Source organism: Bufo bufo, chromosome 1 (assembly GCF_905171765.1).
Source record: "Bufo bufo chromosome 1, aBufBuf1.1, whole genome shotgun sequence".
Taxonomy (NCBI): domain Eukaryota; kingdom Metazoa; phylum Chordata; class Amphibia; order Anura; family Bufonidae; genus Bufo; species Bufo bufo.
In genome coordinates, this window is record NC_053389.1 from 498559866 (window position 1) to 498584049 (window position 24184).

A 24184-nucleotide genomic window follows, 5' to 3' on the forward strand; every position below is an offset into this window, starting at 1 on the left:
CACTGAGGGTTGCTAGGAGATGTAGATGGTGGTTCTTCAGTTTTTCTTCACGCACGTGAAAAACTCATCAAAACTGATTACATCTATGTGGAGAAAATTGAAACACTGATTTAACTTGCATACAAAACCATCCATTTTTCCTGAACCGATCCTGCTTCTGTAAAAAAGCCGCCAATTTCTTGTGCAAGCAGCTGCGGCAGTTGTAGTTTGGAAAGTGCTGCTGTGCAGGAGAAATCGGTGAAGCAGCCAGATCACCTAACTAGTGATGCAGCACTTTAATTCTAAAGGTCGTTTTTGGTCTTGACTGTAATTTTCACAATATCCTACCAACCTGCTATCACTTACTTTATTGGGGAAAACCGCTTAAAATGACTGTAGCACATAGTTAGTACACCGTAGCTGCAATTTTTATGGGTGGTCACGAATCGTCTGGTGGTGGGAGTAGGAGGCCTTAATGGCAGCAGTGTGTTCGGCACCCAGCAGGAGTTCACATAGATTTCCTAGACCTCGGGCAGTGCAAACAGCGAGCCCACTTTGTCAGCCACCCTCGGTGTAGACACGGAGCACGTGGTTTCAGAGGCTGTGATGGAGGAGATAATGAGATTTTTGTGAACTCACCTGTAAAATCTTTCTCGCTTGATTCATTGGGGGACACAGGACCGTGGGTATAGCTTGCTGCTTCCACTAGGAGGCGACACTAGGCTGAAAACTGTTAGCTCCTTCGCTGCAGGCTATACCCCCTCCAGCCTGGAGAGAGCATTTCAGTTTGTGCTCCAGCAGTAGGAGAGACCAAATTAATGTAAAAATCAACAGAAAACCGTACACTGTCATGAGACCGAACCAAACACAAGGTCCCAACAGACAAAACAGGAACCCCACTTGCCTCACAACAATATGTGGGTGGGTTCTGTGTCCCCCAATGAATCAAGCGAGAAAGATTTTACAGGTGAGTTCACAAAAATCTCATTTTCTCGCTCATATCATTGGGGGACACAAAACCGTGGGATGTCCTAAAGCAGTCCCCGGGGAGGGAAACTAAATTCTCCCAAACCAACTCTCTATGGAAGTCACTGAACTGCGGCCTGCAAAACCCTGCGGCCGAGAGAAGCATCCGCTGAGGCCAATTAATGCACCCAGTGAAATTTAGTAAAGGTGTGTAGAGAGGACCAAGTCGCTGTTTTACACAACTGAGACGCAGAAGCGTGGTGGAGGTGTGCCCAAGAAGCCCCGACCGCTCTGGTAGAGAGCCGTGATCCCGGGTGGAGGAACCTTGTCCCTGGAACGATAGGCCTCGGCAACGGAAACTTCACTCAGAGGTTCGAACGGCGCTGTCTGGAGTGCACCAAGAACCAGGTTCAGGTCCCAAGAATGTAATGGGGGCCGATATGGGGGAACGGTATGAGGTACTCCTTGCAAGAAAGTCTGGACCTAGGACGGCTAGAGTACGTTGGGAAAAAAATGGACAGGGCCGAGACCTGCCCTTTGAGGGAACTGAGGGCCATGCCCAGGTCCAATCCCGACTGAAGGAACGCTAGAACTGTCGGAAGGGAAAAACGCCTGGGAGGAAGAGCTTGTTCCTCGCAGAAACGCAAGAAGGATTTCCAGGTCTGGTAGTAAATCCTAGAAGAGGAAGGTTTCCTGGCCCTAATCATGGTTCGAATGACCGCATCAGAAAAACCTCTGCATTTCAACAGAGGTTTCAACAGCCACGCCGTTAAACGTAGCGCATCTAAACTCTGATGGAAGACTGGGCCCTGGGAGAGTAGATCGGTTCTGATTGGCAGAGGTCACGGAGCATCTCCTAGCAGAAGAATGAGTTCTGAGTACCAAGCTCATCGAGGCCAGTCTGGGGCGATCAGGATCATCTTGATGCCTTCCTTCCTGATTCTGCGTAGGATCCAAGGTAGAAGTGGTAACGATGGGAACACTTAAAGAAACGCAAAGCTGTCTCAAAGCGCCACAAGAGCGTCAACGCCGTGTGCTGCTGGATCCCTTGCGCGTGAGAGGAAGCATGGGAGCTTGTGATTTGAACCTGGACGCCATCAAGTCCACTTCCCGACGTCCCCACCTGAGACAGATGGCCTCGAACACCTCCGGTTGGAGGGACCACTCCCCCGGGTCCACTGTTGTCCGGCTGAGAGAGTCTGCCGTCCAGTTGTCCACTCCCGGGATGAAGACTGCCTAAATCATTGGAACATGGGACTCCGCCCACTGCAAAATCTTCGCAGACTCCTGCATCACCGGAAGGCTGCGAGTCCCTCCTTGGTGGTTGAACTAGGCCACAGCTGTGGCATTGTCCGACTGCACCCTAATCTGACGACCCTGCAGAAGTGGAGTCCAATGGACAAGGGAGAGATAAATGGCCCGGAGTTCCAGTATATTGATGGAAAGTTTGGACTCCGATGGAGACCAAACACCCTGCACCGTCCGTGTGGCAAGAACTCCGCCCCAACCCGAATGCTGGCGTCTGTTGTAATCGTCCATATCACTGGAAGGAAGGATTTCCCCGCCAACAGATGCGCAGACTCTGTCCACCAACTGAGGGCTGTACGCGTTTGGAGGGACAGCCAGATCCGGCGATCCAGAGAATACGGGGTTTTGTCCCAAGATGACAAAATGGCTCGTTGAAAACACCTCGTGTGAAATTGAGCGAAGGAAATGGCCTCGACGGAGGCAACCGTCATGCCCAGCACCCGCATGCAATTGCGGATAGACGTATTGCGGCGTTGGAGTAATATGCGTATAGATCTCTGAATGTCCACGCTCTTGTCCAATGGCAGGCGTACCACGGCTGCACCTGAGTCTAGTATCCTGCCCAGAAACCTGATTTGTGTGGTGGGAGATGAGCAGGATTTCTGCCGATTGACTGACTATCCACCCGAAGCGGGACAGGGTGCTCAAAGTGATCTGAAGACTCTCCTCGCATTGGGAGACTGTATATGCTTTGATCAAGATATCGTCTAGATACGGGAGGAGAGTGATGCCCCTGGAGCGCAGGAGACCCAGGAGGGGGGCAAGCACCTTTTGTGAACACACTCGGAGCTGTCGCTAGGCCAAATGGCAAGGCGACGAACTGGTAGTGACATGAATGGATGGCGAAACAAAGAAAACGTTGATGAGCGGGTGCGATGGGAACGTGTAAGTAGGCGTCTTAGATGTCTATCGATGCCATAAGTCCTCCCTGTACCAAAGAGGCAATCGTGGAGCGGAGTGACTCCATCTTGAACTGTTGAATGCGGAGGAAGCGATTCACTATGTTTAGGTCCAGCACTGGGCGAACATCGCCTTCCTTTTTGGGTACTACGAAAAGGCTTGAATAGAGACCTGTAAACCTTTCGTGTAAGGGGACCGGAATTCACGCCCCGTATGAGAAGGGACTTGACTGCTTGGAAGAAAGCAGCCGCCCGACCTGGATCCTTGGGCGGCTGGGAGAGGAAAAAACGGTTGGCTGGGATAGATTTAAATTCTATCTTGTATCCTGATGTCACTACCTCTCGTGCCCAAGCATCCAATATGAGTTTGCCACATTTCCTGAAAAAGGAGACTACCCCCCCCCCCCCCCCCCACCTGTAAGGGTGGGGCCGCACCTTCATGCTGAGGGCTGTTTCCCGGGAGCGGAACGAGGCTGTTGTGGACGCCATGCTGGCTGGGGTTTGAAGGATGGGCCTTTTCGCTGGTCCTGATTAGGTAGCCTAGATGCAGGTGAGGCCGCCAGACGAGTGCCCGCAAACCTACGAAAGGACTGATAACGGGAAGATGTGACCCTAGGACGAAAGGAATGTTTCACCTTAGGTTGCGGTAAATGAGTGCTTTTTCCCCCTGTTGCTTCCGAAATAATATCATCTAGCCGGGTACCAAAGAGTCGAGACCCGGCAAAGGGAAGTCTTGAAAGAGAACGTTTGGAGGATGAATCCGCCGACCAAACTTTAGGCCACAGTTCTCGGATAGATTCCGCGAGAGCCGAGGAACGGGCGACCATCGTCCCCGCGTCCAGAGCCGCTTCGCAGAGGTACTTTCCTGCCTGCGAAATTTGTACCGCCAAGGACTGGAGTTCCGCCGGAGGAATATTGGTCGCAAGGTCTTGGTTCAAACGGAGGGCCCACTCCGAAACCGACTTGGCTACCCATGCAGATGCGAAGATCGGGCGTAAGGCTGAACCACTGGCTGCAAAGACAGACTTCGATAGCGAGTCAATGCGCCGATCTACTGGGTCCTGGAGAGAGGAGCCACCCGCCACCGGAATAGTCGTGTTCTTTGCGAGGCGACCGACAGGTGGGTCTACCTTCGGAGGTGAGGCCCATTTTTCCACACAATCAGTTGGAAAAGGGTAGAGCAAGTCTAACCGCTTTGGGACAATGAAGCGTAAACCTGGCTGGTCCCAAGCCTTTGCGACAACAACGGAAAAATCGTCGTGTACAGGGAAGGACTTGGGGGTCTGCTTTGTACGCAAAAACGACACTCGCTGGTGGAGGGGAGTTCCTCCTGAACTTGGAAAAAGTCTGATTTCAGCTATCCGGGACAATCTACCATAGACGCAATCTGGGAAGACTGCTCCAGGTCCATCTCCGTATCTGAATCCGCAATCTCACCATCTGTGCGTCACCTAAAATGGAGGACGTCTGAGAAAACGGGAGGGGATGCAGAGGCGTCAGACGAGGAATGACGACCTGATCTGGGACGCTTTCTAGTAAGCCTGCTCCTAGTTTGTGCGCCTTGCGAAGGTGAGGGCTGCACTGTGGGCGATCTCTCTACCAAACGACCCAGTAATGAAAGGGTGGAATGGGAGACTTTAGAGAGGTCTTCTACTGCCCGGGACAGGGACCTTGCCCAGTCAGGTTCTCCACAGACAGAGGGGTCTTGAACTCCTGTGGGTTGTGACAATATGGATGGATGGCTCTGTGGGGCTGCCTGACTTGCAGAGCATAGAGAGAGTGACTGCCCACGAGGGAATTTAACAGAACATGAAGTGTAGGCATAATAAGTGCGATCTCCTACCGTTAGAAGTGCCAGGTCCTGTGTCCTTGTGGCAAGGGAGCGCTGGAGAGGTCTTCTGGAGTGCCACGGTGGGAAAATAGGCTCCGCCCCCGCACAGGAAAATAGGCTGTTAAAATGTGACCATGTTTGATGCCCAGCCCCCGGAAACCTTAGCTGCAGTTTTTAATTTAGTTTTCTTGGTAGACAGTTATACCATTTCTACAGTGTGAGTTTGATCATCCTGCTTAGCGTTTAAAGTGCCAGATCACCTATGCTTTACTAGCTGGAGGCAGCATTGGTCTGAGGGTTCAGTTCGGACATTTGTTTAATTTAATGCCATTAGGACCGTAGAGTAAAGCAGTGACTACTTTGTCCAAACCACACACACAACTTTCTTTTCATACAAACTTGGACTTGAGTGCTGGTCGCCTTTAAAGAGATTATCCCATGACTAATGTTGAAAATGAAAATCAGACATTATATAGAACACGACTAGGTCTTTCTAACACAGCTTGAACCAGCCCTGTACCTCACATGGATCCAGAGATCTCCACATTTATTGCTCTACTAGAGTTATCTCGATCTGACAGCTCAAGGAGCGCTGAGACACACCCCCTTAGCTGCAGCAGAAAAGAGCTCTCCTATCACAGCTCAGGGGGCGTGTCTCAGCTCCCCCCTATCACAGCTCAGGGGGCAGTTGAAGGATGAAACTGAGCATGTGCGGCCATCTCAATGAGCAGGTCAAAGGAATGAGAAAGTACAGCAGATGGTGCTATGCAGATACTTTAGTGAATAACTCACTGGTTATGCTACATTTTTAATTACATACAGTTACGGAAGTATTCAGATCCAGATGCTGGTTTGAAAACTAGAATATTTTTCGTGGGACAACCTCTTTTAAGTAGCTTTTCAATTGAAATAATTTAATCGTATTTAAAGGACTTCTGTCACCCCACTAAACTTTTTTTTTTTTTTTTTTTTTTTTTTTTTTTTAGTTATTTATAATCCCTATACTGCGATTTATGCATACATACGGTAATTAATCATTTTGGTTCAGCAGATTCTGTTAAAAACGTACTTTTTAAAATATGTAAATTACCTTGCTACCAGCAAGTAGGGCTGGTAGCAGCCGCATCCTCCTATCCTAAAGATGCCCCCTCCGCATGTTTGACAGGGCCAGCGGACGGGACCTTTCTCTGCTGGCCCTGTTTGCATTCAAAATCTGGCGCCTGCGCCGTACCTGTCTTCAGTCGGCGCAGGCGCACTGAGAGGGGAACGCTCGCTCGGCCACTCCTTCCTCAATGCGACTGGTGTAGATGTGACGTCATCGGCGCAGGCGCCTTGAGGATGGAGCGGCTGAAGGAGCGTCCTCCTCTCAGTGCGCCGACTGAAGACAGGTACGGCACAGGCGCCAGATTTTGAATGCAAACAGGGCCAGCAGCGAAAGATCCCGTCCGCTCGCACTGTCAATCAACATGCGGAGGGGGCGTCTTTAGGATAGGAGGATGTGGCTGCTACCAGCAAGTAGCCGTCCTACTTGCTGGTAGCAAGGTAATTTGCATATTTTAAAAGTATGTTTTTAACAGAATCTGCTGAACCAAAATGATTACAGTATGTATGCATAAATCGCAGTATAGGGATTATAAGTAACCAAAGAAAAAACTGTTTAGTGGGGTGACAGAAGCCCTTTAATTTAAGTCATAGAAGGAAGGTTTATAACCTTTTTCTATTTTGTGAGCTACATTCAACTTTCAGTGATGGTCGGGAGCAACTACCAATTCAAAAATAGGGGAGAGAAATTTTGAATGTGGATAGGTCTGCCACAATGTTAATTACCAGTACATAACTCAGGACTGCAATGCATCTGCTTGGGGACCACTGCTCTAGCTCAATTCCCCCCCCCCCCCTTCATCCTATGCCCTCTTCTGGGTAGCATAGAAGACAGGACAGAGCCACTTAATAGAGTGACTGGGTGTGTGTGGCACCTCTTCTTCCTGGGTCTAGGTTTCTGTTCTTGGGACTGGTTGTGTCCTCTCTTGTAACATCAATGATATGTCTACTAGATATGATGTAAAGTAAACCCTGTTGCGCTGAAAGTTTTGAAGGTAATCCTTTTGATCGGAGTTAGGCCTCATTCATACAACCATGTTGGGTCCTGGGAAACGAGGCTTGTTTGTAGGCTGAATTTCCCGGACTGACCTCACCTACCCTGACCCAAACTGACTGCATCATAGTGATTTATGATGCAGTCAGTTCCTGTCTCATCTTTGGGTCTGTTGTACTGTGCTCAGATCATCATTTCAGTACAGTACAATAGACCTGCGATCAAATAAGAACTGACTATCAGATATCACTGTGATGTAGTCAATTCGGGTCAGGGGAGCTGCGGTCAGCACGATCATGTGAATCAGGCCTTAGTGATGGCTGAAAAGTCAATAGCATATATGTATATAGAAAAACAATATTGTACCAAGAAGGCTATACATTTGTTTGTAGGATTTATTTATTGAATGAGTTTTTCAGTAAGGCCACATTCACACATTGGTCCAGATTTGCTAATGTCAACACTAGAATGCTATAATCAGTCTAAAAAGTAGTTTCTAGGTGGCTCCTCACCACTACTTTTGAAAAAAGTGCCAGGGCTTAGTGGGAGGGGGTGACTCTTTGCTGGAAAGGGACCCAATATGCGATTGTGCCACAATTCTAGTGTAAAATTCTGCCTCGAACGAAGCTAACAATAGCTGGTATAAAGTGAGACACAAGTGTCTATTTCTGCACCAGATTTATCACCCAGCCTGAGCCACTGTGATAAGGCTACTTTCACACTAGCGTTCGGGGCTCCGCTTGTGAGTTCCGTTTGAAGGCTCTCGCAAGCGGCCCTGAACGGATCCGTCCAGCCCTAATGCATTCTGAGTGGATGCGGATCCGCTCAGAATGCATCAGTCTGGCTCCGTTTGTCCTCCGCTCAGCAGGCGGACACCTGAACGCAGCTTGCAGCGTTCAGGTGTCCGCCTGGCCGTGCGGAGGCAAACGGATCCGTCCAGACTTACAATGTAAGTCAATGGGGACGGATCCGTTTGAAGTTGTCACAGTATGGCTCAATTTTCAAACTGATCCGTCTCCCATTGACTTTCAATGTAAAGTCAAAACGGATCCGTTTGCATTATCATGAACATGGTAATGCAAACGGATCCGTTCTGAATGGATCTAAGCGTTTGCATTATAGGTGCGGATCCGTCTGGGCACATACCAGACGGATCCGACCTAAACGCAGGTGTGAAAGTAGTCTGCTACAGGTCTAGACAGCCTATGTAAATTTACAACCTGTACGGGATTTGTATGTCTGCCCCAATATGTAAATATGCAGCCTAGAAATCCGCACTGAAATCTGTCATATACCTGCAAGGCAACAGACTATGCAGTGGTTGATATGAGAGGGCATGCTGCAGATCTGTTAAAATCCTATTCACTTATATCTTATTGGACTTTGCATTGGAATTCTGTACCTGACTAATCACGACTAAGGCGAATAATTTTCGGTTAGGACCAAAGAAATATAATCACTGCCTGGCAAAGACTGTTAAAAATAAAGTTTAAAAAAAATACCTTTTTCAATTGACTACTAAAAGTAGGGTGTCAGTCCCCGTGGCTATCCTCAGATAATTTACCAGGTATATGGTGATGTGTTGGCCAGTTTTTTCACTGTTTACTATCACATGATGTCTTTTTTCACCATGAACACTCACTCATCAGACACAGTTGATCACTTGGTACAAATAATATGAAATGCACCCCACTCATCTTTCCACACACCCCAATCACACAACACATACAAATAAATGCGGGGGGGATTTCGCCCCTAGCATTCTCAAGCACATGCACAATGGAGGCTGGACTGGGATCTGTGCTCTATTGGAAGGGCCATACATATGCCTGAAGATGAAGTGAGTGAGATGGCTGAGTGAGGGACCTGTGTAGGCGTATGTATGGCCGTTCCAATAGAGCACAGATCTGATCGCAACGCCTGCGATTTCTGGAATGGGATGTTCAATCTAGGGTTGAGCGATATACCGGTATCACGATATACCGCGGTATTAGAAAAACGGCGCTATGGCGATATCACCGTTTCGTAAATACCGCGGTATTTTGTGACGTCATAGAAGCGGTCATGGGCGCTGACCGCTTCTAAATCTGCGGCCGCCCGCCCCAGCATGAACCGATACGGGACATTTGCAGAGTACTTGTACTCGTGCAAATGCCCCCGATACCTGCTGGCCGCTTGCGGCGGCTCTCTCAGCAGTTCGGCCAACGTGGGGGAGGGAAGGAATTCTGTGACTCGCATTTCCTGCACCCGACCTTTGAGAGGACGCTGTGATCCACGCAATTAACCCCTCAGGTGATCACAGCGTCCTCTCAGAGGTCGGGTGCCGGGAATGTGGGCAGTGCCCCCCTCCTCCCTCCCTCCCCAGTATTAATCATTGGAGGCCACAGGGTCGTCCGCCCATCATTGGTGGCAGTTTGCAGTTCTGATTGGAGTCCCATCAGTGTAATGCTGGGGCTCCGATCGGTTACCATGGTAGCCAGGACGCTACTGAAGTCCTGGCTGCGATGGTATGTTAGTGAGCAGCATTATACTCGCGTGCGTCGTGGCCGCCAGGCGCTCCTTCTCATAGGTCTGTGCGGCGCATTGCTAATGCTATAAGCCTTAGCAATGCGCCGCACAGACAGAAGGAGCGCCCGACGGCCACGACGCACGTGAGTATAATGCTGCCACTAACATACCATGGCAGCCAGAGCCTTAGTAGCGTGACTCCTGGCTGCCATGGTAACCGATCGTAGCCCCAGCATTACACTGCTGGGACTCCGATCAGAACTGCAAACTGCCACCAATGATGGGGACGACGACCCTGTGGCCTCCAATGATTAATACTGGGGAGGGAGAGAGGAGGGGGGACCCACTGCCACCAATGATTGGGGGACGACCCTGTGGCCTCCAATAATTAATTAATACTGGGGAGGGAGGGAGGAGGGGGGACCGACTGCCACCGATGGGGGGGAAGACCCTGTGGTTTCCAATGATTAATACTGGGGAAGGAGGGGGGGCCCACTGCCACCAATGATGGGAGGGGGACCCTGTGGCCACTGCCACCAATGATTAATACTGGGGGGGGGGGGGGGGCGCACTGCCCACTGCCACCAATGATGGGGGGGGGGGGGGGGGAGACCCGGTGGCGACTGCCAGCAATGATTAATACTGGGGGGAAGGGGCACTGCCACCAATGATGGGGAGGGGGACCCTGTGGCCACTGCCACCAATGATTAATACTGGGGGGGGGGGGGCGCACTGCCCACTGCCACCAATGATGGGGGGGGGGGGGAGACCCGGTGGCGACTGCCAGCAATGATTAATACTGGGGGGAAGGGGCACTGCCACCAATGATGGGGAGGGGGACCCTGTGGCCACTGCCACCAATGATTAATATTAGGGGGGGGGGGGGGTTACCAGAGGGGGCTGATAAGAGGGAGAGGCTGGGAGGCACATGAGGGGCTGATCAGAGGCTGGGGGGGCTGATCAGAGGCTGGGGAACTGCCCGTCTGCCCCCATACAGTGTAATGTCTCCTGGTGGCTGCCCCCATACAGTGTAACGTCTCCTGGTGGCTGCCCCCATACAGTGTAACGTCTCCTGGTGGCTGCCCCCATACAGTGTAACGTCTCCCGGTGGCTGCCCCCATACAGTGTAACGTCTCCTGGTGGCTGCCCCCATACAGTGTAACGTCTCCTGGTGGCTGCCCCCGTACAGTGTAACGTCTCCTGGTGGCTGCCCCCGTACAGTGTAACGTCTCCTGGTGGCTGCCCCCGTACAGTGTAACGTCTCCTGGTGGCTGCCCCCGTACAGTGTAACGTCTCCTGGTGGCTGCCCCCATACAGTGTAACGTCTCCTGGTGGCTGCCCCCATACAGTGTAACGTCTCCTGGTGGCTGCCCCCATACAGTGTAACGTCTCCTTGTGGCTGCCCCCATACAGTGTAACGTCTCCTTGTGGCTGCCCCCATACAGTGTAACGTCTCCTTGTGGCTATATAGTTCAAATAGCCAGAGGCTACAAAACTCCTGTTTCTGGTCAGGTAAAACGTAACGTTTATTTCTATCAATAAAACTAATACAGAACAGGAGAAAAAGAAAAGAAAGAAAATGCTTTTTTAAAATATAAAGGTGCTATGATGATACTCTCGGCAGTAGACTGGGATATGATTCCCATAAGTGTGTCCTAATTTGCTTTGGGATTATTCCCTCTTAACGCCACTTAAAATATAACTGCTGCCACATAGTGTCCAAGGATAACCTCATATATATTGCTTGGAATGATTCCCTATTAGCGCCACTCTGGGTGCAGCTGCTGCCGCTGGTGTGCCCAAGTGTGGTGAGTCTGCAGTTCTCACCACTCAGACACAGTATCTATCATGCACCTATTTTAAAAGATCAAACTAGAGCTCCCCCAACATGTTTCGCCACTAGATGTGGCTTCATCAGGGGATGGAGCTACTGTCTTCTTGTTGCCCCCCATACAGTAAAACGTCTCCTTGTGGCTACCCCATACAGTATGTCTCCTTGTGGCCCCAAGTGTTTTTTTCTCCTAAATGGGCATTTATCGCGATATATATCGTTATCGCGATAAATTTCTTAATATCGTTATCGTGGGAATATTTTTGATATCGTCCAACCCTAGTTCAATCAGATGCCAACATCATTTTGGACACCTAGTATGTATCCAAAGTTAACACGTTGCAACATACTGGTCAGTTATAACTCCTTATCGGGAAATATTCATCTGTTTTCACACTTCTTACTTTTAGTCTCTCTGGCAAATGGGTCTTCAAAGCTATGTACACCTTTGGTAGCAATCTTTTTTTTATTTTATTTATTTTTTTTACTTTTTTTGCATTGTACTCATTTTGAGCTAAAAATCATTTTTTCAATTTGGTTTTTATTAAAATTTAGCCATTTTCCGTGCATATCTGAGTTTATCTAGTAGCTGGTTCTGATTTTTCTCTGCTGTCAAGGCTCCTTATCTCTGATCTCAGACCTTTTATAAACACTCATTATAGTGTTAAAGTCGCCCTAAATTAGAGCATTTGAGATGCACTCCGGTGCTCCAAATCAATGTACCCCCAAGGGGTTAATATCCACACATGGTTGAGACTGGACACTGACACAGAAGCTGGTCAAAGCAATCTCTACTTTATTACAGAAAGTAAGCGGTATATAAATCTTCAGAAGAGGGCAGTCCTCTCTGAGGCTTAAACATTGTTTCATTGGTCAAAAAGGAAAAAGAGATAAGAGAAAGAGAGAACACTAACATCTGTGCACTGTGCACTACTTTGGAATGTGAGCATCATGTAGACACCTAAGTATCCGCCATATTATAATGGCGTCTATTCTAACAATAATACTGCATACGTCATATGTGACACTTCAAGGAGGTGCTTCTCTATAGGCAGTGAATAATATATATATATTATCAAGCTATGTGATTGGCTTATGCATTCCACCACAGTCTGTCTATACACCTCCCTTGGGACACCTGTACAAAGATGAGAAAACACACTGCCCACAGCACAGCTCTTTATCTCTCCCCCCCCCCCCATCCCTTCTCCAGTCTTGAAACAAAGAGGGGAGTGGGAGGCACTTGTAATGAGAAGAAGTTAACTAATTACAGTCCTAGAGATACAAAATATAGAATAAAATTCACACATCTCTATCAGTCCCCCCTTGAATTTCATGCTCTCCCTAAACATCTGTCCCAATGCTCCGACATCCTCTTCACCAGCTTCCACGACAAGCCATTCCTAGTGAAATGCCTTCCGTGACACTGGATTTGAGCACGGGGAAGTCAGATCTTTCCCTAACTGGCGTTGACATTATATGGGGGGGAGACTGGAGGTCATCAGTGCTCCTGATTTTCTGGATCGAAGTCTTCATACAATTCTCCTATCATCTCTTGTGCTGCCTCATCAACTGCCTTGTTGAACAATTTTTTTTACACAGGGAATAATACAGCAGATAATTAGAACAAGCAAAATCAAAACAATGATGATACCAATTTGCAACAACATCTGCTTCCAATTTTTGAACCAGTTCTCTAGCCCTTCTGCCCATGAATTGTCTATTCCTGAATTTCTTTTTAATTATTCAGATAGGGAGGTCAATCCCTTTAAAGCATTTATGACCTGCCCATTGGGCCCTAGATTATCGGGTATGACAGTACAGCAGGATTCTCCTATCATTTTACAAACTCCTCCTTTCTCTGCCAGCAACATGTCCAAAGCCATTCTGTTCTGGAATGCCATAGTACTGGTGGGACCCAATTGTTCCATTATACTTTTTAGGGCATCCCGAGTGTAATTCACAAAGCGTTGCTGGTTATAGTAGATATAATTTATCCAATCCACATTTTTGTTTACCACAATTATTGGGAATATAGATTCGAATCCTGCTGCAACTTGATTCTGTGCCTTAAATTCATCAGGGACCATATACATGGACGTCCAAACTACCACCTGGAATAGTCTCCTGTTTTTTCCTTGTCCCTATGTGCCCCTGGGATCTTGGAGACTGCTGTATATGACCTACAACCTTCTTCCAATCAGGGATATTGAAAATATGGAAGGGCATCAATACCATGGCTAATGCACACTGACCATGCCATTGTACCTCTATTTTTGTTCTCAATTTCATGTCTGCACATATCCATATTATATCTCCTAGAGCCTGGGTTTGATTCACCAAATGGTTTTTATACTCCTGTCCAGTGGTATTTACTATCTCACCACAATATCCTTCTGGGAACTTTCCCATCTCCTTTCCTTCCTTGCCCTCTATCTCAAAACAAGTGTAGTTGCCCTTGTATATAGTAATACCAATTATCTTGGGGCCTTCATTAAGAAGAGGGTACTGGTTTTTCCATCGTTCACAGGCTATATCTTTAGATGTGGAGTTGATGTATAGGCCAAGGAAACAGGTGAAGTGATCTCGAGGGAGATGCAGAGGAACGGTACCTAGGTGGGGCCGGGCTGCAGCACAAGTTATACACGCACTCCTATTGACCTGGGCTGTAGTATATCTCACCCAATCAAGCCACACATTACGATCTGCAAAGCCAGTTTCTGTGACTAAGGTTTCTTTCACTGTGTAGGGTTTCCTTCCCTCCTGACTGCGATCAAGGGGGCAGTAAGGGGTTTCCAGGGGTTGGAGTGGGGCCGGTGAACCTACTTGCCAAATCCTTTAGGTAGAACTGCCCTCAAGGTGCATAGTTTCTATAATTTGACAGGTATCTTCTGAGTACGTACATGCCCAGATCTGTCCTTTGTGGGTTCTGCAATGTTAGGGTCAGGGGGTAACCTTTTTGGAGACCCTTGCAAGTTATAGTATTTAGATATAGCCGACAACCACTGGGCTGAGTTTTCCCCACATTTCTGTCAAATAAACGCATTCTATGTATCAGGTTCTTTCCCTGTTTATCCTTTTTAAAGCCTTTTGGGCCTATATCCCCAATCTACCCATGTGTTAGTGATGACATTGGACCAGGAGGAACAGTAAGTTACCTGCTTCAGTAACATAAATATAGTATTGGAACAGTTTATACTCCTGTATTGTCATCAAATCATAACATTTGCAATCAGCAACATCACAGTATTCAAAGTCATATACTTGAAGTTCTTTGGTTAAGTTGACCCAAAAGACCAAAGAACTTCTGAATGTGGTTCCCAATAATGACATTTCAGCGGAGGTTTAGGGCACACATCTTTGTAGAAACATTTGTCTGAGCTTACATAACCCCCCCTTCCCCCATATGATAGAATGAAAAAGGATATCATCATTGTTCAGGAGGTGGGTCAGGATTCGCATTTGGATGTGGTCGATTTGGATCCTTTGGAAAGGGTACAAGGGTTTTGCTAGGCACTTTGTGGGAACCTTCTCCAGCTTCCCTGGATTGCACTTGGCACAGACCATGCAGCTGTTCACATATCGAGAGGTGTAAGTGGAGATGGCGGGTGCAAACCATATGGAGGATATGAGGTTGTTCATGGCTGTCTTTCCTAGATGTGTGGGTCCATGGGCCCAACAGACTACATTTGGATATAAACTTCTCGGTAGGCACAGCAGGTGGCCCAATCTCCATATTTGATCTATATCTGGGCCAGCATCTTTCTGAGCCCACACATCATACTCATCTGTAGCCTCACGTTGTCTGTCTTCCAAGATCTCCTTAGTGAGGAAGAATCCCTTTGGAATTCTACTTTCTCCTCTGGCCACTTTACCCGGAGCGAAAGCCATTATGGTGCTGAGATCCTTCATTTCCCTCACTGCCGCTTCTTTAGCTGCCTTGTCTGCTAGAGCATTCCCCTGGACCTCTGGAGTTTCCGCTTTTGAATGGGCTTTGATCTTCAAAATTGCAGCTTGTATGGGGAGGCTCAGAGCTTCCATCAGTGCCTGCACAGCTTCCACATTCTTCACAGGTGTGCCTCCTGCTGTCAGAAACTTCCTGCTTTTCCATATTTGTCCAGTCATGGGCTACTCCAAAAGCATAACGTGAATCAGTATAGATGTTTGCAGTTTTTCCTTCTGTCATTTTGCAAGCCTCAGTCGGCTATTAATTCAGCCTCCTGTGCTGATTTATCTGGTGGAAGGGGTTGTTGCTGTAATACTGTTTCCATTGAGGTAACTGCATATCCTGTGTGGAATTTTCCTGTTTCATCTGCGTATCTAGATCCATCCACAAACAGTGTCAAGTCTGGGTCCAGAATAGGAGTTTCTTTGATATTCCATAAGGGCTCAGTTTCCTGTTCAATTAATTGTAGGCAGTCATGGGCTTCCCCGTTATAAAACATCTGAGTATGTGGAATCGATGTCGTCCTTCCCTTCTGGAGACCCCCTTCTTGAGGGAAAGGAAGGAGTGAAGCTGGATTGAGGACATGGCATCTGCCGATAGTGACCGTGTACGGAAGTAAGAGAGAACACTGCATTCTGAGATGTCTAGCTGCAGACAAGTGTTTTGGCTGAGTCTGCTGAAGGATGGCTGATATGTCATGAAGGGCCAGGATTTGAAGTGAATGACCCAGGACAACATCAGCCGTTTTGTCCAATAGCAAGTGACATGCATGAATGGCTCGGATACATGATGGACTTCCTCTGGCCACTGGGTCAAGTCTGGCCAAGTAGTCGCCCAGAGGGCGACTGCGGCCTCCATGTAGTTGGGTTAGCACACCTGTGGCATATCATGGAACGTCAAGGATGTAGAGTCTGAATGGTAAGTTGTAGTTCGGGAGGCCCAAGGCTGGAGAGGATATGATTGCTTGTTTTAATTGTTCAAAGCATTGTTTGGCCTCAGAGGTGAGGTAGAAAGGCCGAGTAGGAACACAATCATACAAGGGCTGCATGAGGATTGAAGCATCCAGAATCCATGGTCGGCAGTATGAGATTAGTCCTAGAAAGGCTTGAAGTTGTTTTGGTGTTGTAGGCTCAGTCATCTTCATGACCGCTGTCTTCCTATCTTCAGTCAGGTGTTTAGCCCCAGGGCTGAGACAATGGCCCAGAAAGACCACCGTGTCCTGACACCACTGGATTTTCGCAAGACTGACCTTGCATCCTTGTTGCGTCAAGAAGAGTAGTAGTGCAACAGAAGCTTCTCTGCATGTCTGTGCAGTGTCGGCACACAAGAGCAGATCATCCACATATTGCAGGAGTGTCACTGTATCATGCTCCATTCTCCATTCATCCAGTATGGAAGACATGGCTTTACTGAACTGAGAAGAACTGTTCTGTGCTCCTTGGGGCATGACCGTCCAGGTATATTGGCATCCAGCATGTGTGAAAGCAAACAGATATTGACTGTCTGGATGAAGTTGCACTAAGGCATTTGCCAAATCAATTACAGTGAAATGGGTGCCTTCTGGAGGCACACATGACAAAAGGGTATATGGGTTTGATACCACTGGTGTTTCCAGGACTAACTTTATTGACAGCCCGTAGATCTTGTACCATACGATAAGTGTCTGGCTGTCCTTTTTTCCCCCTTCTTTTTAACTGGGAAAAGGGGCGTGTTACACGGAGAGGTTGTTTTAATTATTGCTCCCTTTTCTTGAAATGCCAGGATTTGCTTCGTCAACGCATCTATTTGTGCCACTGACAATGGATATTGGGGTTTGCGTGGTAGGATGGCACCTGGCTTGAGCATGACTACCGGCTGGACCTTTTAGTCTTCCAATATCTTGTGGCCCTGAGGACCATAAATGGGGAGGTATCAGCTTTATTACATCTGATGGGATAGTTGTTCCCGATATCTTATCCTGTATTATTTGTAGGGCAGCAAGCATAACTGTCTCTTCTGGTTGTAGGAGGGAAGAAAGTGTAATTGTTCCGTCTTCATGGAACTGGATGTTTGCTTGCATTTTTTGGAGTAGGTTTGCCCCCAAGAGGTTGAGGGGGCAGGTAGTAGACACTACAAATTGTGACAGGACCGTGGGAGAAAGGACTAAACCTGAGGACACAGGCAATGGTTTAGTCAGCACAGATGTTCTTGCCTCTCCATCAATGCCAATACATTGTACAGTAATATTGTCAAGAAAGGACGGGTCATAGATCTCTTCAAGTCGGAGCACACTTCTGGCTGCACCAGTATCCACAAGAAAGGTGTGTGGGTCCCCTCCCCCCCTTCCCTGCAGCTGCACAGTTGGTGTAGGGCCACACTGGGGAGGACGAAAAACCATAGTATTAATGGCCTCTCCGATGTGTGGATCTGGCTTGCCCCCGTCCTACGGTTGATTTGGGGCTGCCCCCATTTGTTGAACTGCCTGGGCAGTTTGGGCCATTGCCCAAGGAAATTGGGGAGGTCTCCTCTGCCTGGGCGCTGGCAGGGGGGGGGCATGGGCTGAGTTGGCTCCTGTGTTTCCCCAAAGGAGATGAGAGGCGGTACATTATCTGGAGCCACAAGGGGGGGGAGCTGAGGGGTTTGCAGCTACTGCTATCAGAGAGGAGGTGCTACAAGGCCTGGGGGCTCCACATGCCAGGCAAGTGTTATGTGTATCTGGGTTTTTCTGCCTGAATATATTACAAACCCACCCCTCAGGTCTCTGTTGGGGGAGGGCACTTTTCAACAGGGGCTGCGAGTTCTTTTGTTTGTGAGCACCATAATAGGGTGGTGGCTCATCTGGTCCCACAGTACACATATACATCTTTGTTTTTTCATCCCATCTTTCTGTCCCTCCAGTTGCCATAAATCGACTTGCCGCTCGGTGCCATGCCTGTGCTGCACCTAATAATCTTTCATCACTCGGCTTTCCCTGACATCGCTGTACCAGTCTTTTCAATATTTCAACATTCAATTCTCCATTAATCACATTCTGCAATCTTCATTAACGTCTTATAATTTTTTACATGTTGACTTCCTTCTTCTCTCGCTACAAGCTGAGGAGCAGTATATTCTCCTTCATGTGAGTGGGACTGGCCCATCTCAACAGCAGTATTTCAGACTGACACACACAAAATCTGACTATCACGTCTGACTAGTCAGCTGGGACTCCCTGCACGTCTTCCCCTCTCCGGGGGTCAGGCGGCTCCGCACGCGTCTTCCTGGGGTCAGGTCAGGTGGAGAATATCTCCGCAGTCTTCCCTTTAGAGGGTCAGGCGGCTCCACGCGTCTTCCTGGCCAGGTCAGCCGGAGTTTACTTTGTCCCACACCTCGGCGCTACATCGCCCCCTTCCAAACCAGGAGGTTACTGTCCACTCCCTTTTGTCTGTGGTCTTACAGTCTGTGCTCAACTCACTCCTCAGATAAATTTACAGACACACACAAAACATATACACACCAGAGTGAAATATAAATTCAGACTATTGGTTCTATAGACTCCAAGCTTTCAGCATTACAGCCGATTACTATACTTACATCGGTACCACCATCACAGCAGACTGAGCTATATGAACATGACGAAGTAAATAGCAGAAAGGCAGATAAGATAAAGTTTTCTCACCCTTCTTTTGAGGCTGCAGTCCTCCCCCCTCTGCCGTTCATCAAGCTCAGGGGCCCCTGTGGTCAGCTGTTGGATGCTACCTTCGCTTAGAGTCCCATCTGGGGTGCCAACTGTTAAAGTCGCCCTATATTGGAGCATTTGAGATGCACTCTGGTGCTCCAAATCAATGTACCCCCAAGGGGTTAATATTCACACGTGGTTGAGAGACTGGACACTGACACAGAAGCTGGTCAAAGCAATCTCTACTTTATTACAGAAAGTAAGCGGTATATACATCTTCAGAAGAGGGCAGTCCTCTCTGAGGCTTAAACATTGTTTCATTGGTCAAAAAGGAAAAAGATAAGAGAAAAAGAGAACACTCTAACATCTGCGCACTGTGCACCACTTTGGAATGTGAGCATCATGTTGACACCTAAGTATCCGCCATATTATAATGGCATCTATTCTAACAATACTGCATATGTCATATGTGACACTTCAAGGAGGTACTTCTCTATAGGCAGTGAATAATATATATATATATAATCATCAAGCTATGTGATTGGCTTATGCATTCCACCACAGTCTATACACCTCCCTTGGGACACCTGTACAAAGATGAGAAAACAGACACTGCCCACAGCACAGCTCTTTATCCCCCCCCCCCCCCCCCCCCCTCTCTTCTCCAGTCTTGAAACAAAGAGGGGAGTGGGAAGCACTTGTAAGGAGAAAGTTAACTAATTACAGTCCTAGAGATACAAATAAAATTCACACATCTTTATCAATGGCTCAATTTTTATCTTGCTGATAAGAATGTGGCTTAAATAAGTGTTTATGGCCTTTTAGTAATTTAGGCTACTTTCATGGATCTGCACAAATGCATCCGTTCAGAACGGATCAGTTTGTATTATCTTTAACATAGCCAAAACGGATCCGTTTTCTATTGTCAGTGAAAACTAATCTGTCCCCATTGACTTACATTGTGTGTCAGGACGGATCCGTTTGGCTCCGTTTTGTCAGACGGACACCAAAACGGAATGGAGAAGGAACAGATCCAAACTGATGCATTCTGAGCGGATCCTTATCCATTCAGAATGCATTAAGGGCAAAACTGATACGTTTTGGACCACTTGTGAGAGCCCTGAAACGGATCTCGCAAACGGAAACCAAAATGCCAGTGTGAAAGTAGCCTTACAGATAAGTGTTATTAGATGACTGGCAAAAAGTGAAACTACTAGTCGCACAGCTAGAAAAACACTTAACCCTTTGACAGAGCAGCTCAATATATAGACCAATTGGAAAAATTATTTTTTTAGCCCAAAATGAGTAAAATGCAATCCTAAAAAAAAAAGTGGGTTTATATATTACAAACTGGTATGCTTATCAGGTAGTGCAGCTCCCATAGATGCAAACGCTTTTTATTTATTACTTTTTTCCCCAAAAAAAATGCTCAGCCGGTGTGCCCCCCGCAGTTTTTGCCACCTGATATGCTAATTTGTTTCCGGGAGGAGGAGACATTTGGTTTTCTCACTTGGTGCATTGTTCATCCTGGCTGTGACACCGTCTAATCGCAGTGGACCACATCACAGCCAGGGAGAAGGTGAGACTTACAAGAACAGGATATGTACATGAGTATAGTACTTACTGTACTTGCTTACATAGCCTGTTCTCGTGAGATTTGGTAATCTACACACTATATCAGATGTTGAAAGTGAGATATTTTAAAATTTCATGAAAAAAAAGAACTATTACCACAACGCATCTCAAAAACGTTGGCTCAAGGACAACAAAAGGCTTGATAAGTGTAAGTTGAACACCGACTTATAGGATGGCCACCTTACATCTGGTGGCGTTAGAGGCAGATGTTAAGAGCTCATTTGCATATCCTCTTCCCAGAATTCCAGAGGACCATTGTCTGGTCTGTAAGACTCCTTTGCAGTGCTTTCGATGAGGAGATGCACTACTCCCTGACTCAGGCCTCTCACCCAGTTAAGCCTGTATTCTCTGCTTTGCACTGATGAGGTGCTGGCTTATTGTCCAAGTCATGTGTCAAGGCCAATTAAAAGGTTGAACACTGACTTATAGGATAGCTGCCTTGCATCTGGTGGCTTCAGAGGTACAGCTTGCTAAAAGCTAATTTGCATATCCTCTTCCTTCTGTATAAAATAATCTCGCATCTACAGTACTTAATAACAAAATCCATGTGCGCAAGGGACCAGAATGACTGTCTGTATTGGATGCTTGTTATCTACAGGCCCTCATCACTGCATGGGACCAAGAAGATGTCCAGAAATCATTGTCTGTGAACACAGTTCACTGTACAATACACAAATGGAAGGTAAACTGTATCATGTAGAGAAGAATCTGCCATCTTCTCTGGGCCAAAGCTCATTTAAAATGGACTGAGGCAAAATAGAAACTGTTCTGTGGTCAGACGAATTACAACTTGAAATTATTTTTGAAAACTACTGATATTGTGTGCAGTGGACTCCAGGAGAAGGACCATCCAACTTATCAGCACACAGTTCAAGACTCTGCCTCTCTGATGGTATGGGATTACATAAGTGCCTACGGTGTGGCCAGCTTACACATCTGGTAAGAACATCTGCTCCCATCCAGACATTGTCTCCTTCAGGGAAGGCCTTGCATATTTCAGCAAGACCATGCTTAACCACATACTGCATCCTTTACACCAACATGGCTTCACAGAAGATGATTCCGGGTGCTGAACTGGTCCACCCGCAGTCCAGACCTTTCTCCAATAGAAAACATTTGGCACGTCATGAAACTAAAAATATGGGAAAAGACCTAGGACTGAACAGCTAGAAGAATGGGACAACATTCCAAAACTTCAGCAGTTCTCCTAATTTCCGAGACATTTACAGACTGTTAAAAGAGGGGATGCTACACAATGGGAGACATGGCCCTGTCCCAACTCTTTTCAGATGCGTTGCTGGCATTAAGCTCTAAATGAGTAAAAAAAAAAAAAAATCATACAATGGTAAAAGGCCTTCATTTCAACATCTGATCTAGGATCTATTGTGAATGTCTCAGATTTGCAAATCATTGCATTGTTTTTATTTACATTGTACACTGCAAGCCAACTTTTGGGAATTGGGGTTGTAGAAGATGTGGTGTTTTTTTCAGTGCGTGCAGAGATTCTGAATAGTTACTTGTAGTTCAGCAGCCAAATATAGGGATAAGTGGAGAAAGCATCATTTTCCCTTAAGGATTATCTTCAGGAGTTGTGGTGTGTGTTTGTTTTTTTTTTTTTTTGGGTAATTTTCTGAGAAACCGCATCACAATGTGATGGTCTTACAGACATGCAGCAAAACCACTGCATTTGGTAAAAAACACAAGTTAACTGCACTGCTTTAGCAGGATATTACTAAATTTAAATAACTAAAAAAAATAAAGAACTCTACATTATATATGCGCTAAAGTATTCAGTGATCATTAAGCAGTGTTTACTGTATATGAGGATTTTTTTTTATATTTTTATATCCTGCTTTTTAAGGGGTTATCCAATTTCTCAAACACCCCCCCCCCCCCCCCCCCCCCCCATCTTCCCCCCCCAAATGTGTCGGGCCCCTCACCGGTAATATACTTATCCCGCTGCTGCTTTTCCCTGCACACAGATGAAAACAGCAGCCCATAGCAGACTGAGACGAGCCCCCCTAGCATTGCAGGTGACATTAGGGAGGCTCATCCCTGTCCCCGCCTACCATTGGCCGCTCCCCTCCCTGACGTCGGGTGTTTTCATCCATGTGCAGGGAGAAGCAGCAGCGGCGGTGCGAGGACCAGGAGTGCAGGGTAAGTATATTACCGGTGAGGGGCCTGGCACATGTGGGGGGGTTTGAGAAATTGGATAACCCCTTTTTAATTTCAGATAATCCTTTGATTTCCCTGTATTGAAGGATTATCTCAATGGGTTTAGTTATCCTGATGTGTTTGCTACTGAAAATGTCTTTTTGTTAGTATTTTGGCATGACTTGTAAGTAAAGGCTTCTGTCAGGATCTGTGTTGTGATAACCGTTTTAACACCCTGAGCTTAGGAAGTAAAGATCTCAGCCATCTTAGAGAAGTGTCAGAATTCCTAGATAATTATTAACATACTCCTGCAGTCAACTATGGCCAGTGTGGACTCTGGGAGTTTTCAAGCTAGTAAACTGAAACTCCATTGTAATATGACATGCAGAATGTTTGCTTTTACTACACATTTTGATATGTTAGTATTTTTTTACAATACCTTTGCATCTCTGCATGTTTATTTTATGTAACTTGCCATATTGGGATTAAAGGGACCTGCAGGCCTATTGAGTAAATATTAACCAGCCTGCATTTCGGGCACATATATTTTGAAGGTGTGCTTTTACAGCATAATTTACCATAGTATTGGTTTCTTTTGTTATAGATAGATATATTTATTTTTTTAGTAACAAAGAAGTTCAGATTTTAAGTCTGTTACTACAGCGGGTTTTAAATCTGTTTTGCAGGCATTAACCAGGCCAACACATGAGCTTCTTGATGATTATTGAAGACTTCCTCGCACTTAACTGTTTTCGGTTGTGAGCAGATCCTCAAGAGTGTGGAAGACATTACTTAATTTATTTTGCAAGCAGCTCAGCTCACTGTAGCACTTTTTTTCCCTTTCTGATAGCTGAAGTAAGAATCGACTTTTTCGAGTGTCTGTAGTTATCCCGGATACCTTGCCAGAAGCCTTGAATCAAGACCTTTTGCACTGCCAATATATTAACAAGTGCATGTAATAATGATGCATGTTAGTTTGTCTTTTTTCCAGTGGTATAAGTAGCAAATGCTTGGTTTTATTGCATTGAATCAATGACCTGTACCAGCACTTCAATAGACTTAATGTAAAGGAATTGGGTAAAAGCTAAACAAATTTGTGCCAAATTTATTAGGCATTGCATATTTGTTAAATTTGGCGCATCTTTAAACATGACATGTGTCTAGGACAGGTATCAGCAAACTCTCGAACTCCTGCTTTTATGAAACTGCAACTCCCACCATGCATATTTGCTCAGCTGTTGTCGAACTCCCATGAAAGTTAAAGGGGTTGTCACTTCAGCGAATGGCATTTATTATGTAGAGAAAGTTAATACAAGGCACTTACTAGGGATGTCCCACGGTCCCAGCCACCAGAGGGCCAGCGCTTTTTCCTATATTGTACAAGCACGACCACCG

The 24184-nt window shown here is 46.7% G+C and overlaps 1 protein-coding gene across 2 annotated transcripts in view; it reads left to right on the plus strand.

Annotated features, from left to right (window-relative positions):
* SCAF11 (SR-related CTD associated factor 11) overlaps positions 1-24184 on the plus strand; it is a 114374-nt gene that overhangs the window by 36402 nt on the left and 53788 nt on the right. The window lies entirely within an intron of this gene.